The following is a 16630-nucleotide window of genomic DNA, read 5'->3' on the forward strand; positions in this document are numbered from 1 at the left end:
ATATGTTTAATAAGTTACTCACCTCTTTGAAATAGGAAGTAGAAGATCGAAACAAAGAGATGCAAAATCAAGCTAAGAAGACGGGTGAATTAGAGAAGCAAATTGGGCAGATTATGGAGTTCATGGCACAAATTCAAGAGCAAAGTGAACTCTCTAACTCAACTATTGAAAATTTGAAGGAAGATTTTGAAATCCATGATGCTATCACTTTGGGAAGTGCTATGGAGGTTGGAGGTGAACCCAAGACATCCAAACCAAGCCAAAACATGGATGAACAACTGCTGCTTGAAGAAGAGGAGAATAACAAGGCCACAGCAAGGGAAAAACCACCCTTGCCGCAGCCCCATATGCCCTCTATGCCGTCCACTACAACCAAGGTAAGCCTAAATTCAATTTGTCCTGACCCCGTTTCACCAAATGTTCTTATTCCTTGCATAATCATGCAATCCAAGGAAGAAGAGGGTGAGAAAGGAATCTTCGAAACCTTTCGAAAGAATCAAGAGCAAGAAGTGGATGGGGAATGTCTAGAATTCATCAAAGAAGTTACACTTGAGACGAAAATTCCCAAAGAAGTTGGATTTTATGACACGGGAAAAGTCATAACTCTCAAAACACCAAATTTGGCCAAGTCCCATATCCCTCCAACCTTCAAAGATGTGGTGTTCGTAATTGAGTTTGTGTTGGAGCAAGTAAGTAAGCCATCTTCTCCAACTTTGATTTTATTATATACTAACTTGCTGATTTTGATGATTCAGGCACCTACACTAGAATTTAAACCATTGCCGGATCACGTCAAGTATCACCTTCCATTCAAGGATCAATTCCATGCAATGGGCCCTATCCAAGTTTAGAAGGAAGTTTCGTCTGGCTAGAAGACGTTAAAGTAAGCGCTTCTTGGGAGGCAACCCATGTATTCAAATAAGGAAGATTTTTGAATTGCTCCACGATTGGTTTTGCGTTCCTAAAAACCTTCCCTTTTCTGCAGTTTTTATTTTGCCATGATTGTCATTTTTTATTTGTTGTTTATTTAATTATTTTTTGGTGTGGGTTTATTTTTGAAACATTGACATATATGCAAGGTTTTTTACATTCATTTTCATAAAAAAAAGGAACATTAAGCAGAAAAATACAAGAGAGAGCATTCACAAAGGCTGCTTAGGAGAAGTCTCAGTAGTCGGCGAAGCCTCAGTAGTCAGTGGAGCCCCAGAAGGAGGAGGCATTGGAGGTTGATCATTTGGAGCTTCATTACGCGGTGCAGCCCTAGAAGACGAAGGCAAATGTTGTTGGAACAAACCTACAAACCTCTGATGATCAAGTAAAATCTGACCATCCGATTCCTGCATCTGGTCAATCTTCCTCTTCATGTTTGTAGCATAGTTATGTGCGAGCCTGTGTAACTGTTTATTCTCATGCTTGAGCCCTCTAATCTCCTCCTGTTTGAGACTCATCACTTCAGTCGCCGATGATTCAACTTGATGGGTTCGAGCAAATAGGCGTTGGGCCATATTAGACACAGAATCTGCACACTGCACATTGAGAGCCAGAGAATCCTTAACAGTCACCTCATCAGACCGTTTGGAAAGTAGTCTGTTATCTTTGGGAGTGACAAGATTCCGGGCCACCACCGCAGCGGTCATATCATTCTTCATCACCGAATCCCCAACGATAAGAGGACCAGTAGGGGATATGAAAGATGGGCGCCATATATTGTCTGGAGAAGGCATGGCTACCTCTTCACCAAGGTTCAAGTCAAAACGACGGTCGGAGGGGCCAGACATTTTCAAAGGTGTTGAAGAAAGAAGAGGTCGGACAAGTCAAGATCTTAGAAGTGCAAGAAGGGAGTTTCTACAGGCAGAAATTAAAGTGTGTTTTGAAACGTACTGCGTGCCTCTATAAAAATTAGCACTCGACGGGATTTCAGAGATTGAAGAAGCGAGCTCATAAATCGAAGAGGCCAATTCAAAAATCGAAGAGGCGTTAGCTTTCTCAAAAGCTGGGCTTGCTAAAAAACCACGGGCCAATCTTATTTTCCAGATTTGTCCACACTTGTCACATGTAACCTCTGCACTCGACGGAGCTTAGAACTCGAAGAGGCGAGCTCAGAACTCGAAAAGGCAAGCTCAGAAATCGGAGAGGCATATGGTTTTCCAGACGTGTCAGCATCTGTCACATGCACACTCAGCTTTGCGGAAATCACGGGTAGTTTGTTGAAGCGCCGATTCCAGATATCAAAGAGGCATTTGCTTTTCCAGATGTGTCAGCGCCTGTCACATGCACACTTAGCCTTGCACAAATCACGGGCAGTTTATCGAAGCGCCGATTCCATATATTGAAGAGGCACTTGCTTTTCCTGACGTGTCAGCGCCTATCACATGCACACTCAGCCTTGCGAAAATTACGGGCAATCTGTCGAAGATTTCTTGTGAAGTAGAAAGCACGTGAAGTTTACTGTTAAAACATTTAACGGTTGCCGACAAGAGTGAAAGAATAGTACCGGTTATTAATTCCTATAAATGTTAACCTTCACCCTCCATTGCAAGGCAGACATACATAACCTTTCTTCATCTCCGAGAATGCCTTCCCAACGAAGCCTCTCGAGTCACTCAATGTTCCTTATTCCTTGGGGTACCTATGCAAACAACTCATCCAAAGAAAAAGTATTTCATATCATAAAGGTTGAAAGCAAGAGTATCTCATGTCATGCTTTCTCCCTGTCCTTCTCCTTGTCGTTGTTTTCACCTGCGGGACAAGGAGAAAGAAAGCAATCAGCCAGCACTTGGTATCAATCTTTCGATCTGGAACTGACTGCCTGGAACTCTTTCCTGATTGCTTACCTAGCCGTGCTCTCGAGTACTCATCTTCAACATCTTATGCTTCCTCTTCGTCTACCACATCTGCTTGGGGACAGATAAGGGAAGTGAAAATGATACCTCGAAGCATGTGGAGACAATGTGCTAATTCATCCTCAGCTAGGGACAAGGACAAAGAAAGCAAATGGTGGGCACTTGGACAGATTGAACAAAGAAACAGACCAACATCTCTACCTCGTGCCTGCCTGCCGTGCAGAAGAAACAAGCAGAGAAGAATGTAGACTGCACAATCAAATCAACCCAGTAGAAGGAGTCTGATTTGAAACCATGGAACTCTCATATTCCTCGCTCAGAATTCCAAACCAGTTCGAGATCAAAGCTGTGGAAAGTCAAAAAAATCATCTATCTCTATAACCAGATTTGCATTCTTAAACTCTACACTTTCTTGTTTTTACTTTGCCATACTTGTCATGTTTTATTAATATTGTTGTTTGCTTTTTTGAGTGTAAGTCTATGTGTGAAACATTGAGGACAATGTTTAATTTACGTGTGGGGGGGTAAACAAGATGTTTTGCATGATTTTCGTGGGTTTTACTCACCTATCACTTACAATGTTGTTTTTCAATGTTTTTAAGCGTTTGTAGTGTGTTTTGACATAAAAATCCGAAAATTTGATAAAAATTTGAAAAATTGTTTTGAAAAAGCCAAAATGAGTTGTTTTTGTGTGTTTGTTTGTGTCTTAGGGTACCTTCCAACACAATAATGAGGATTTTGGTGCATGACTGTTAAAGAAAGTTATAAACATGGATGGAAGTTTGATATGCTCTTTGGTTTATGCTTGGTTGTCGTTATAATTTATGAATTCACATGTAATCACAAAGGATAAAATCAGTTTTTGTAACATGCTTGAAAGAAGGAACTCAAACTAACGCTACATCCTTGAGAGACTTGGGCCTAAACGTTTATTTGGAGAGTTATTAATCTGTGCAATTTTTTTTGTTTTCTAAAGTCGTTACATGATCTCATTATTCTTTGCTTGGTTGCTACTTAGAAGGCGTTTCATCATTTAGTTCAAAATGCTAGAACTCATGCCTATTTCTTTCAAAGCATGTTATTGATTTGCATAACACATATTCAAGATGAAGTTGTTTAGTGAGCCAAGAGCCAAAAAGCCTATCCCGTTCATTATGTGTTTAAGTTTAACCCCGTTAAGCCTTGTTAAGCCTATGTTCTCTGTTAACCCACACTGTCCTTACCTAGCCTAGTGTTAAGACCATCCATACTCTTGTTCTTGAAGCATAGTAAAGCATGACTTAAAATGAACTCCTTTTTTATCAATGTATTACAGAAAGCAAGTGTGGGGGAAGTGATTCTTGTGTGTGTATGTGTGCCAAAGTCCTTAATAAGGCACGGGTAAAAAAAAAAAAATGAATTGAAAAGAGTATGAAAAAAAGGTCTAAAGTGTTGTCTGTTAAAGAAAGGGTCCAAAACATTGAATTCGGCCCTAAGTGTTGCATAAATCTTCCCTTTGTGTTTAAAAGTTGATTTTTGCATTCTAAAGTGAATTCCAAGTGTCGATTTCATTACTTTGCTTGCTATCGCTTTAAGAACGTTTGTTATCCCTATCCTCTCTTTGTTAGCCATTACCCCCAAGCCCCATTACAACCCTTAACTTCATCTTGAGTGTTATGTGTTTCAATATGTGGAGTTTGGAATTGGTATGAGCATATGGTGTCACTGATTCTCGCATCTAAGTAGTAGCGTTCCATTCATGAGATCATATCTAAACATGTTGAATAACTCCAGAAAATTGCCCTCTTTGTTATACATATATGTGAGTGTTCGTTTTCATGTTTACATCAATCTTCTCACATATAACTAGTGTAGGGTGTGTAGTCAGAAAATGTGTGTGAAAATAGAGAGTATATTGTAAGGAATTGAGTAAATTCTCTAAGGCATGTTACTACATTCAAAACATCGTTTTAATTGGTTAATTGTGAACTAGTAAGTGGTGACTATAAGTATGTGCTCAAGTGTAAGGATGACCAAAATCTGTGGGAATGATGATTTTTAACATGTCATGTTTCATTAAAAATCCCTAAGGCAATTGTTGGAAGGTCTAGGTTGTGTTTTGTTTTGTTTTGTTTTGTTTTGTTTGTTTTGTTTTGCTCGAGGACTAACAAAAGCTAAGTGTGGGGGAATTTGATAGGAGCATATTTATGCGACTTAGTTAGCTTATTTCTTGGCATTTATGTTGTTAGTTCGTAGTTATTTTAGTATTTTAAGCTATTTTCGTGTGTTTGTAGGTCCAAAGGGTTAATGTGGCAAATAAGTGCATTTTGGAGCATTTTTGGGCATGGAATGGATAGCATATGCTTGGAGCAAAAGGAATGGACGAAATTTGAAGTTTGTGCATCATTCTCCCTATAAATAACCATTTTAGCACACTCATTTCACCCAACACATCCATTCACCTACCACTACATCCACTCATTTCACCCAACACATCCACTGTTGGAAGTATGCCCACAAAGCCACTCATTTGATGTAATAGCTTTTTGGAATACTTAATGTATTAAACTTTTATATGTTTAATGAAGGGCAAATCTTATTGTTAATCACTATTTATTGTATCATGTGTTTAAGCAATAAGAGAATCCAAGGAATGTATTTGTTCTAAGAGATAAGTGATCTAAGTGAGTTAGATTATCGAGACCTTTCTCTTATGTTCATTCCTAAAACGTTCCTAGCCATAGGATTGCCAATTGGGCATTGACAATCCGCTAAGGTTAGTATGTGTTGTGTTGACTCAAGCGTGAGTATGACTAGTCTCAAGTCATTTGGTGTTGGACACTAAGACAAACACATAGGTGCTCGAAAGAGTAATCGAGTACACTGAACTACGATCAAAAGAGAGTTCGAACATACATGTCATGTATGAACTCTAAAGTTACAATATGCAAAGTAGTCATTTGACCTGAGGCATCATTGATGTCTAATGGTTAGGTCCTTGATCTTTGATCCTGTCAACGGCATTCCTTTGGAGTGTCCACGGCATTGTTGGGGTCAAGCTATCTAGTCATGTAGGCATATGAATGCACAACAAGGGATCTCTAACCTTCCTTGGTGGAGGGAGAATACTCTAAGATATGATTCTAAAGTCTTTGGCCAAAGCAAATGAATATGACTTAGGAAGTTTGTTCCAAATCATATTCATGGGAATCATATAGGAAAGTATCACATTGGATAGTAGACATGAAACAAACTATCACGTAAACAATGTGATTAAGAGTATTGTATTAGAGAATGACCGTATTGCATTGTAGTTGTAACTGGATAGGTTCTCCAACCAATTCTACTTAGCTTGGGTAACCATGACATACTACTAGGTGTCACTCATGGTTTGTGGAAGCCCAAATGATTAGGTAACACTAATCATTAAAGGGAGAATTGAAATGTGGTTTCAATTCACAAATCGATAGTTAAGAGTAACATCGCCCACTGCCTCGCTAATTGGAACCTAATGGATCGTACACCGAGTAAGGATGTATGTGAAGAAATCAAATGAAATGGATAAGCAATTAAATGGTTTAATTGAAGAATGGTCAAGATTAATTAATTAGTTAATTAATTATACGAAAGGTTCGTATTGGGCTTATATGTTGGTTTTGGGTTTCGGGGCCCAAAAGCGTTTTGGTCCACAAGGCCCATTATGTTTAAGTTGCATGACAACTAAAACAAAATGGGCAAATTAGCCCAATAACAAAGGATGGCCGGCCATTAGGGTGAATGGGCAAAGTTTGCTTTATTACAAGTTTGCCACTCACCAAAGAAAAGGTTATAAAAGCAACTTTATAGCTATTTTCTAATTAGGGTTTTTCTTGTTGAAATTGGGTGAAACATTTTCTCCATTTTCTTCTAAGGAGGCTGGCCACTAAGGGGAGGGACATCTAGCAATCTCTTCTTCCCTTAGTCATCCAATTCATCTTCACAAGATACAACCTTGGTGAAGAGACTTAGAGACATCAAGCTTTTGGTGTTTTGGAGAACAAATCCTTTTTCCTCAAATCATCAAAGGAGCACTAAAGGTAGGAAAACACAAGGAGGATTCAAGGAGCTTGGAGGTGACTTGAAGGCCCTCCACTTGGGTGAATCCCTTGTGTAATCAAGGATGAGCTTCAAGGGTAAAGAATCACTAAATCTTTACTTCTCTTTAATGTTGTTAAAGAGTTTATTTTGGTTCACCATATACTAGGCTTTGAAAGTCATGGGTTTTATGAATTGTTTTTGGATGCATGCCTACTTTAAAGTGTTAATAGCTTGCATGTGTATTCAAATGTTCATACTTGTTCTTAGCTAGGACAAAATTTTTCCTTCAAGTGGTATCAGAGCCTAGGCCTAGTGTATGGTGAATCCTTTTGGGTTTTGTGATGTTCATATTTTGTGATTTAAATGTTGTAAATGTTACAAGCTTTGTTCTTGCTTTTGAATATATAAATTTTGCTAGAAAATTTAGCATCTCAAATGTTGTAGATGTATTTCATTTAAGCATGAATATTGGAACTAAAATTTGGTGCCATGAGTTTTGTGAAATTCGGCCAAATCCTTAGGGTGACTTTTTGGGTTCATGTTTGTCTTGTTAAAATGGTTTTAAGGTGACTTTTGGAACCCCTAAGTACCCTAGGATATTAGCCCTCTTTTGAGAGGTGAAAAATTGAGTTTTGGTGAATGAAAACATCCATGGAGCTATTATGAGTTTTCATGGTGTTCTTCAAATGTTCTTGAAGTTCTTGCCAAGAACAAAAAGGTTTGAAGTTTTGATTCAAAAGTTTTATGTTTTTCATAAAGTTTTGGTTTAATTTTGATGGGTGTTAGATATTGGTGAAGCATTAAAATTGGCTTTAATGTTTGTCTAAACTAATTAATGTTTTACAAAACATTTTCTTACAAACCATCAACTTCACCTTTACCTCACCCACCAAAATCAACTTGCATATTGCACATGCATGCACAACTTGCATAAAACCCTTTCACACTACTTTACCTCTCTAAAAACCGGCCACCCCCTAGTGGGGGTACTTTTGGGGTCTTTTATGCAATTACATAAAGTTTTGATACTTTTGTGTATTTGCACTTTGGCCCAAAAGTTTACGTTTTTACGTTAAGGCCCTAAAATGCTAAAGGACGAATTGTTTTGATCCTTTAATGATGTTATTACATTAATAAAATTTTGGGATCTAGTTGTAATTACATGAAGTTGTGGACTATTGTGTTTTTACAAAGTGACCCCAAAAGTTTTTGTATTTGCATTATGGCCCAATTGTTGTGGTCATAGTTTCCTTTTGGCCCAAATAAAATGAGAACAAAATTGTTTTGTCTCTTTAATGAGAATTGGATTTTCATTCTATTTAGTTCCATTTAAATCAATTCTATGGATCCAAAAACCAAATGTTTAAAGTTGTTTTCTTAGTTAATGTGATTGATTAAGAAAAGGGTGATTATGAACCAATGGCCACGATAATTGAGCTATGTGATTGGCCGCTTTACATTATGAATGTTTGGGTTTTAGTAGTATAGATTTGAATGTAATTTGATTAATTCAATTTGTTGTAAATGGACATAAGTCCATAATTTGATTTGTGTTGTAAAAGGGCATAAGCCCTTATTATTATTTCATGTATTCCTTTTGTTTATGTGTATGCAAAATGGAATAGTTGGGTCCAACGCCCAATAGGAAATAACGGTTTAATTGGATTAAACGCGTAACTAAAATCAACAACTATCTACCTTAAACCCAAGGTCCAACACAAGGCTCGTGTTGGATCTAATCAATCGGTTCATAATCATCCTAAAACCTAATATGACTATATAGTCCATATGAGGATGCAATGCATTCGTTAGTAGTTCCATATAGTCTCGCTTGTTTCAACGAAACAGTGGGAGTATTATATGCTACTAATTCATATTGACTTGGACCAATAGTTGTGATAGGCCCAAGTTCTTTTAATATGATTAAAATGTTTTGATGTAGCCCAAAACTACTCCCTCAACAACCGAATATTAAGTTGATAAGCGAGAGATGCTTCGAACATCTCTTTGTAGGCCTTCCACCGTGGTGGGCTTCAATCGTTTGTGACTCATACACCGTATTCGTCCAGTTCTGGGGTATGCAAAGTATGTGCTTACATTCAGGAGAAGCCCATAAACATATGATGAAGTGAAAGTAGGCAACGAGTATGGCCAATATGGAGTTCTTCTGAGGTCAGTCTTGAACCCCTACTTGAACTAGCATGGTGGGAATAACTTAACTAAGTGCAATGGTGCCAATATGGAGTTCTTCTGAGGCATCATTCTCTAGAGGCCAAAATAGATGGGTAATTACAAAAGTTGTAAATGGATAATGCGTTATCCTCTCATCATTATTTTTGCTAGCCAATATGGAGTTCTTCTGAGGTGGGCTTGGTAATGGTGAGTCTCCCATAACCCGCTAAGAGTTCAATATAACTCTCGAATTCTGTTGAGGGATGTGGAATTTGCCAAAAATAGTGGGTGGTACTATTTGATTCAAAGACCCAATCAAATAGTTTTAAACAAACAATCTAATACGATTTCTGTTATGTTATGTAGTGAACGACATGCCTAAAATTATACCCACCATTATACTTGACAAAAGGGGCCTTAAGGGCCAACGTTTCCTTGCTTGGTATCGCCACATTGAGAATGTCTCAAAGGTGAAAGACATATTGTATGTGCTTAAGCAATCCCCTCCTCATGTACCTCCTACGAAACTAGCTTCAAAGGAGGAGTGCCAAAATTATGTTAGACACTATGAGAATGACTTACAAGCCAAATGCTTAATCCTTACTTCACTTAGTGAGGAGCTTATGAAGCTACATAAGCACATGGACACTTCTTGTGCCATGGTTGAAAGTTTGCATAAGATGCATGACATTGAGACTAGTAATGTACGATTCTCAAATGTTTGTAGTCTAATGAATGCCAAGATGGCAAAGGGGGCATCGGTCCATAAACATGGACAAAAGATGGAAAAGATATTTAAAGATCTTAAAAGTTTAGGAACTTCCATCGATGGGAAAATGGCCCAAGACTTTTTCCTTGCATCTCTCTCGGATGATTTCACTAAGTTTATTGTAAACTATAAAGTGAATAGATTCGATCATTCTTTGAAAGAGATGATCGACATGTGCTGTAAATTTCAAAAAGGTTTCAAAAGGGACAGTGGGAGTGAGAATGCAATGATGAGGAAAAGGTTGCATAAGAAGAAGGCAAAGAAATCCAAAGGAACATGCTTTCATTGTGGAAAGGATGAACGTTGGAAGAAGAAATACAGGGTGCGCATTGCGAGCCTTATGACACGAACTTTTGAAGAGACTATTTCTGTCATAGAGAGTGCTTTTACAGTGAGCTCCAATTCCTGGATATTTGATTCAGGTGCTAGTCAACATATCTGCAATACGTTGCAGGGACTAGCTGGGAGCAGGACACTGCGCAATGAGGAGATGGTTGTGCGAGTTGGGAACGGCACTAAAATCTCTGCAAAAGCAATAGGCACCTACATGCTTAACCTACCCTCTGGGGAAGTCCTGGAACTTAAAAATTATTTATATTTTCCTTCATGTATAAAGAATTTGATTTCTATCTCTAAGCTTTTACGAGATGGGCACTCAGTATTGTTTGACAAAATGAGTTGCACTTTATACTTGAACGGTCGTATTATCTCTCATGGTAATATGATAGAGGGACTTTTTCACCTAGAGACGAATAGTGGGATGCACTGTATTGAGAGCGGGAATACCTCAAAACCCAAAAGGGCTAGAGAAGAAGTTAACCAAGAAAAGATGTGGCATCTTAAACTTGGACATGTGAACCTTGATAAGATTCGCAAGATGTCGAAAGACGGATATATTCGCCCATTAGGTAATGACCAAATGGGTACTTGTGAATGTTGCTTGAAAGGTAAGATGACCAAATCTCCATTTACTGGAAAAGGAGAACGTGCCACTGAAATTCTAGGGTTAATCCACACTGACGTATGTGGACCTATGTCTACTACGTCGAGAGGAGGCTTCTCCTACTATATCACATTCACCGACGATCACTCTCGGTTTGGCTATGTGTATCTTATGAAGTACAAGTCAGAATCCTTTGAAAGGTTCAAAGAATTCAAGAATGAAGTTGAGAAGCAAACTGGGAAACAGATAAAGACCCTAAGATCAGATCGAGGGGGTGAATATCTGAGTAACGAGTTCCTAGATTATCTCAAAGAGTGTGGAATAGTATCACAGTGGACTCCACCAGGAACTCCTCAGCATAACGGAGTTTCTGAACGGAGAAATCGAACCTTGATGAACATGGTTCGTTCTATGATGAGTTCTGCTAATCTACCAGTATCATTCTGGGGATACGCTCTATATACAGCAGCTTACTTGCTTAATAGAGTACCTTCCAAGTCAGTTTCACAAACGCCATATGAGATATGGCATGGCAAAAGCACAAATCTTAATCATATTAAGATTTGGGGTTGTCCGGCTTACGTTAAAAGGCTTGAAGCTGACAAGCTTGAAGCAAGATCTATTAAGTGCTATTTCGTGGGGTATTCCAAATAGACTTTGGGATACGAATTCTATAACCCTGACGACAAGAAAGTCTTTGTCGCCAGAATTGCTATATTCCTTGAAGATGAATTCGTTCTCAATGGAAGTAGTGAGAAAACGATAGAATTGAAAGAAATTAATGAGATTAATGATGAACCACAAACCAGCACTCAACAAGATGACAACCCTGTTCCTGAACCCCTAGCTCCACGTAGATCTGAACGGGTTAGTAAGCCACCTAAGAGGTATGGCTTAGACAATGACTTTGATGAATTGTACCTTCTAGGTGACAATGAAACAAAGGAGGACCCTAGAGACTACACTGAAGCAATGTCCGACATTGATTCAAAGAGATGGCAAGAGGCCATGAAATCCGAGATGGATTCCATGTATCAAAATCAGGTCTGGACTCTTGTAGACCCTCCAGAAGGTATTGTACCTGTTGGAAATAAATGGGTCTTCAAGAGGAAGATAGGCGTTGATGGGAACGTGGAGACTTATAAGGCTAGACTAGTAGCCAAGGGTTACAGGCAAAGAGAAGGGATTGACTATGAAGAAACTTTCTCTCCTGTAGCCATGATTAAGTCCATTCGGATTTTGCTTGCTATAGCTGCGTACCATGATTATGAGATATGGCAAATGGACGTGAAGACGGCCTTTCTGAACGGCTACCTAGAGGAAGAGCTCTATATGACTCAACCCGAGGGTTTCGTGTCCAAGTCTGAAAAGACTAAGGTATGCAAGCTTCAAAGGTCCATTTATGGACTTAAGCAAGCCTCCAGGAGCTGGAACATTCGTTTCGACAATGAGATCAAAACGTTTGGTTTTACTCAAAACGAAGACGACAATTGTGTTTATCAAAAGGTCGTTGGGGATGCAGTTGTATTCCTAGTGTTATATGTAGATGACATATTACTATTCGGGAATGACACTGCAGTACTTTCTTCTGTAAAAGTGTGGTTGTCCAAAACCTTCCACATGAAAGATTTGGGAGATGCATCTTATGTACTTGGGATAAAGCTCTATCGTGATAGATCCAGAAAATTAATTGGATTATCCCAATCTATGTACATTGATAAGGTGCTAAGTAGGTTCCAGATGGAACAATCTAAGAAAGGTTTTCTTCCTGTTGGACATGGAATTCACCTTTCTAAATCCATGGAACCTAAAACTCCTGAAGAGATACGGCAAATGAGTTGTATTCCTTATGCTTCAGCCATAGGAAGTCTCATGTATGCCATGATATGCACAAGGCCAGATATTGCATATGCTGTGAGCATTACTAGTCGATATCAATCTAACCCAGGATCAGAACACTGGGGAGCTGTCAAGACGGTCCTTAAGTACTTAAGAAGAACTAAGGACATGTTCCTCGTGTATGGAGGAGCATCAGAGTTGCGAGTGGAAGGCTATACAGACGCAGATTTCCAATCTGACGTCGATGATAGAAGTTCCAACTCCGGATATGTATTCACTCTGAATGGTGGGGCTGTCAGTTGGAAGAGCAAGAAACAAAGTGTAATTGCTGATTCCATAACAGAGGCTGAATATGTCGCTGCAGCTGAAGCCGGCAAAGAAGCGTTCTGGATGAAGAAGTTCATCACTGAACTTGGGGTGGTTCCAACCATTACATCACCAGTAACTTTGTACTGTGATAATAGTGGGGCGATAGCTCAAGCCAAGGAACCCAGGGAACATCAAAAGAACAAGCATATTGACAGACGCTTCAATATCATTAGAAGATATGCTGCCGAGGGGAAAATCAACATCCTCAAAGTTGCTTCAGCCGATAACGTAGCAGATCCACTGACAAAGCCAATGTCTCAGATCCAGCTTGACCGTCATATGGAAAAGATGGGTATTAGATACATGGGAAGGTGGCTTTGAGTGCAAGTGGGAGATTGTTGGAAGTATGCCCACAAAGCCACTCATTTGATGTAATAGCTTTTTGGAATACTTAATGTATTAAACTTTTATATGTTTAATGAAGGGCAAATCTTATTATTAATCACTATTTATTGTATCATGTGTTTAAGCAATAAGAGAATCCAAGGAATGTATTTGTTCTAAGAGATAAGTGATCTAAGTGAGTTAGATTATCGAGACCTTTCTCTTATGTTCATTCCTAAAACGTTCCTAGCCATAGGATTGCCAATTGGGCATTGACAATCCGCTAAGGTTAGTATGTGTTGTGTTGACTCAAGCGTGAGTATGACTAGTCTCAAGTCATTTGGTGTTGGACACTAAGACAAACACATAGGTGCTCGAAAGAGTAATCGAGTACACTGAACTACGATCAAAAGAGAGTTTGAACATACATGTCATGTATGAACTCTAAAGTTACAATATGCAAAGTAGTCATTTGACCTGAGGCATCATCGATGTCTAATGGTTAGGTCCTTGATCTTTGATCCTGTCAACGGCATTCCTTTGGAGTGTCCACGGCATTGTTGGGGTCAAGCTATCTAGTCATGTAGGCATATGAATGCACAACAAGGGATCTCTAACCTTCCTTGGTGGAGGGAGAATACTCTAAGATATGATTCTAAAGTCTTTGGCCAAAGCAAATGAATATGACTTAGGAAGTTTGTTCCAAATCATATTCATGGGAATCATATAGGAAAGTATCACATTGGATAGTAGACATGAAACAAACTATCACGTAAACAATGTGATTAAGAGTATTGTATTAGAGAATGACCGTATTGCATTGTAGTTGTAACTGGATAGGTTCTCCAACCAATTCTACTTAGCTTGGGTAACCATGACATACTACTAGGTGTCACTCATGGTTTGTGGAAGCCCAAATGATTAGGTAACACTAATCATTAAAGGGAGAATTGAAATGTGGTTTCAATTCACAAATCGATAGTTAAGAGTAACATCGCCCACTGCCTCGCTAATTGGAACCTAATGGATCGTACACCGAGTAAGGATGTATGTGAAGAAATCAAATGAAATGGATAAGCAATTAAATGGTTTAATTGAAGAATGGTCAAGATTAATTAATTAGTTAATTAATTATACGAAAGGTTCGTATTGGGCTTATATGTTGGTTTTGGGTTTCGGGGCCCAAAAGCGTTTTGGTCCACAAGGCCCATTATGTTTAAGTTGCATGACAACTAAAACAAAATGGGCAAATTAGCCCAATAACAAAGGATGGCCGGCCATTAGGGTGAATGGGCAAAGTTTGCTTTATTACAAGTTTGCCACTCACCAAAGAAAAGGTTATAAAAGCAACTTTATAGCTATTTTCTAATTAGGGTTTTTCTTGTTGAAATTGGGTGAAACATTTTCTCCATTTTCTTCTAAGGAGGCTGGCCACTAAGGGGAGGGACATCTAGCAATCTCTTCTTCCCTTAGTCATCCAATTCATCTTCACAAGATACAACCTTGGTGAAGAGACTTAGAGACATCAAGCTTTTGGTGTTTTGGAGAACAAATCCTTTTTCCTCAAATCATCAAAGGAGCACTAAAGGTAGGAAAACACAAGGAGGATTCAAGGAGCTTGGAGGTGACTTGAAGGCCCTCCACTTGGGTGAATCCCTTGTGTAATCAAGGATGAGCTTCAAGGGTAAAGAATCACTAAATCTTTACTTCTCTTTAATGTTGTTAAAGAGTTTATTTTGGTTCACCATATACTAGGCTTTGAAAGTCATGGGTTTTATGAATTGTTTTTGGATGCATGCCTACTTTAAAGTGTTAATAGCTTGCATGTGTATTCAAATGTTCATACTTGTTCTTAGCTAGGACAAAATTTTTCCTTTATCCATTCATTACAACCACCCAACACATTCACCTACCACTACATCCACTCATTTCAACCACCCAACAACATTCATCCACTACACCCATTACATCCACTCATTACCACAACACTCACCCACTACACCCATTACATCCACTCATTACAACTCCATACACTCCTCTCCCTAGCCTATAAATACATCCACCCTTCACCATAACTAGGGATCCATTCAAAAGACCTTACATTCATCCATATATTCCCACAAATCCCAAAACACAATTCCATACACTCCCTTCCCTTGGCCGAGACATTCACCAATCCTAAAACACATTCAGCCATTCCCTTCCATATATCCATATGCATCCATCAAACCACACCTTGTGCCGCAAGTGTGTCATGTGTGAAGAAGAAACTCCTAGCTAGCCTTCCATCCATTCAATTTACTCAAATTCGTTGCGATTTCGTTAGTTCTTTAATTTACTTGTTTTGTTTTCAAATTCGTCGAAACCAAAACCCCATTTTCCTTGTTAAGTCATATTAGTTAGAAACTGATTTAGTTTGTGTTTTTAAGTGCTTCGAACCAAGTTAAAACCAAAATTTGTCCAAAAGTGTGTTTAGAGTCCAAATCTGCCCAGTTTGTGTTTTTAGGCAGATTTGAGCGTTTTTAGCTTGTTTTGAGTTCTTTGAGTTTGTTTTGAATTCTTTGAGTCTAGTTTAGTGTTTTTAACTTTATTTATATGTTTCTAAGTCAGTTTAGAGGTTATTAGCAATCCTTCCTACAGACTACCACAAGGGTTCTGGCTAACATATCATATTTCTATGAAATCATTCTTACCTGGATTATTTACTTTGTTATATTTTGGCATGGCATACATTTGAATATGATTATGTGAAGCATGAATTGAATTGATATGATTTCATGTATATATAAATTATGTATATGCTTATATCTTGATTATGGGAAAATTTTACATGTTTTACAGTGAGGGGTTAGTATGTTGATAAAAGAAAATGATTTTGTAAAACGTTTGTTTTTGCCCACTCACGTTTTCTGTTTTGCGCCCCTTCAGGTTTTAAGTAAACTTGTTGTTGGTGACTCGAGGGCGTCGGCTTTTCTGACTTATCTAATTAATAGTAGGACATTCCTGGTACTGTATAACTAGTACTTGTCCTACTGGACTGTACCTAGACTTTATACTCTGATTAGGATTGTTCACTGTTGTAACTAACTCCTATCACTTTCTGTTTAGTTCTTATCTTTATTGCCTCCGCACTGTACACATGGCTACGTCACTCTCACGTGATAACCAGCATGCCTTGATCTCGATCGGGGTGTGTCAGTTTGGTATCAGAGCCTAGGTTTAGTAGTCGTGTATAATTCTTGAATGTTCTAATTCTTGTGATGTCTTATGTCAGAACTATGCAGCCTCATAGAGAGCCCCGTCAACCAGATGAAT

This window comes from Malus domestica, chromosome 11, assembly GCF_042453785.1.
Source record: "Malus domestica chromosome 11, GDT2T_hap1".
Classification (NCBI taxonomy): Eukaryota; Viridiplantae; Streptophyta; class Magnoliopsida; order Rosales; family Rosaceae; genus Malus; species Malus domestica.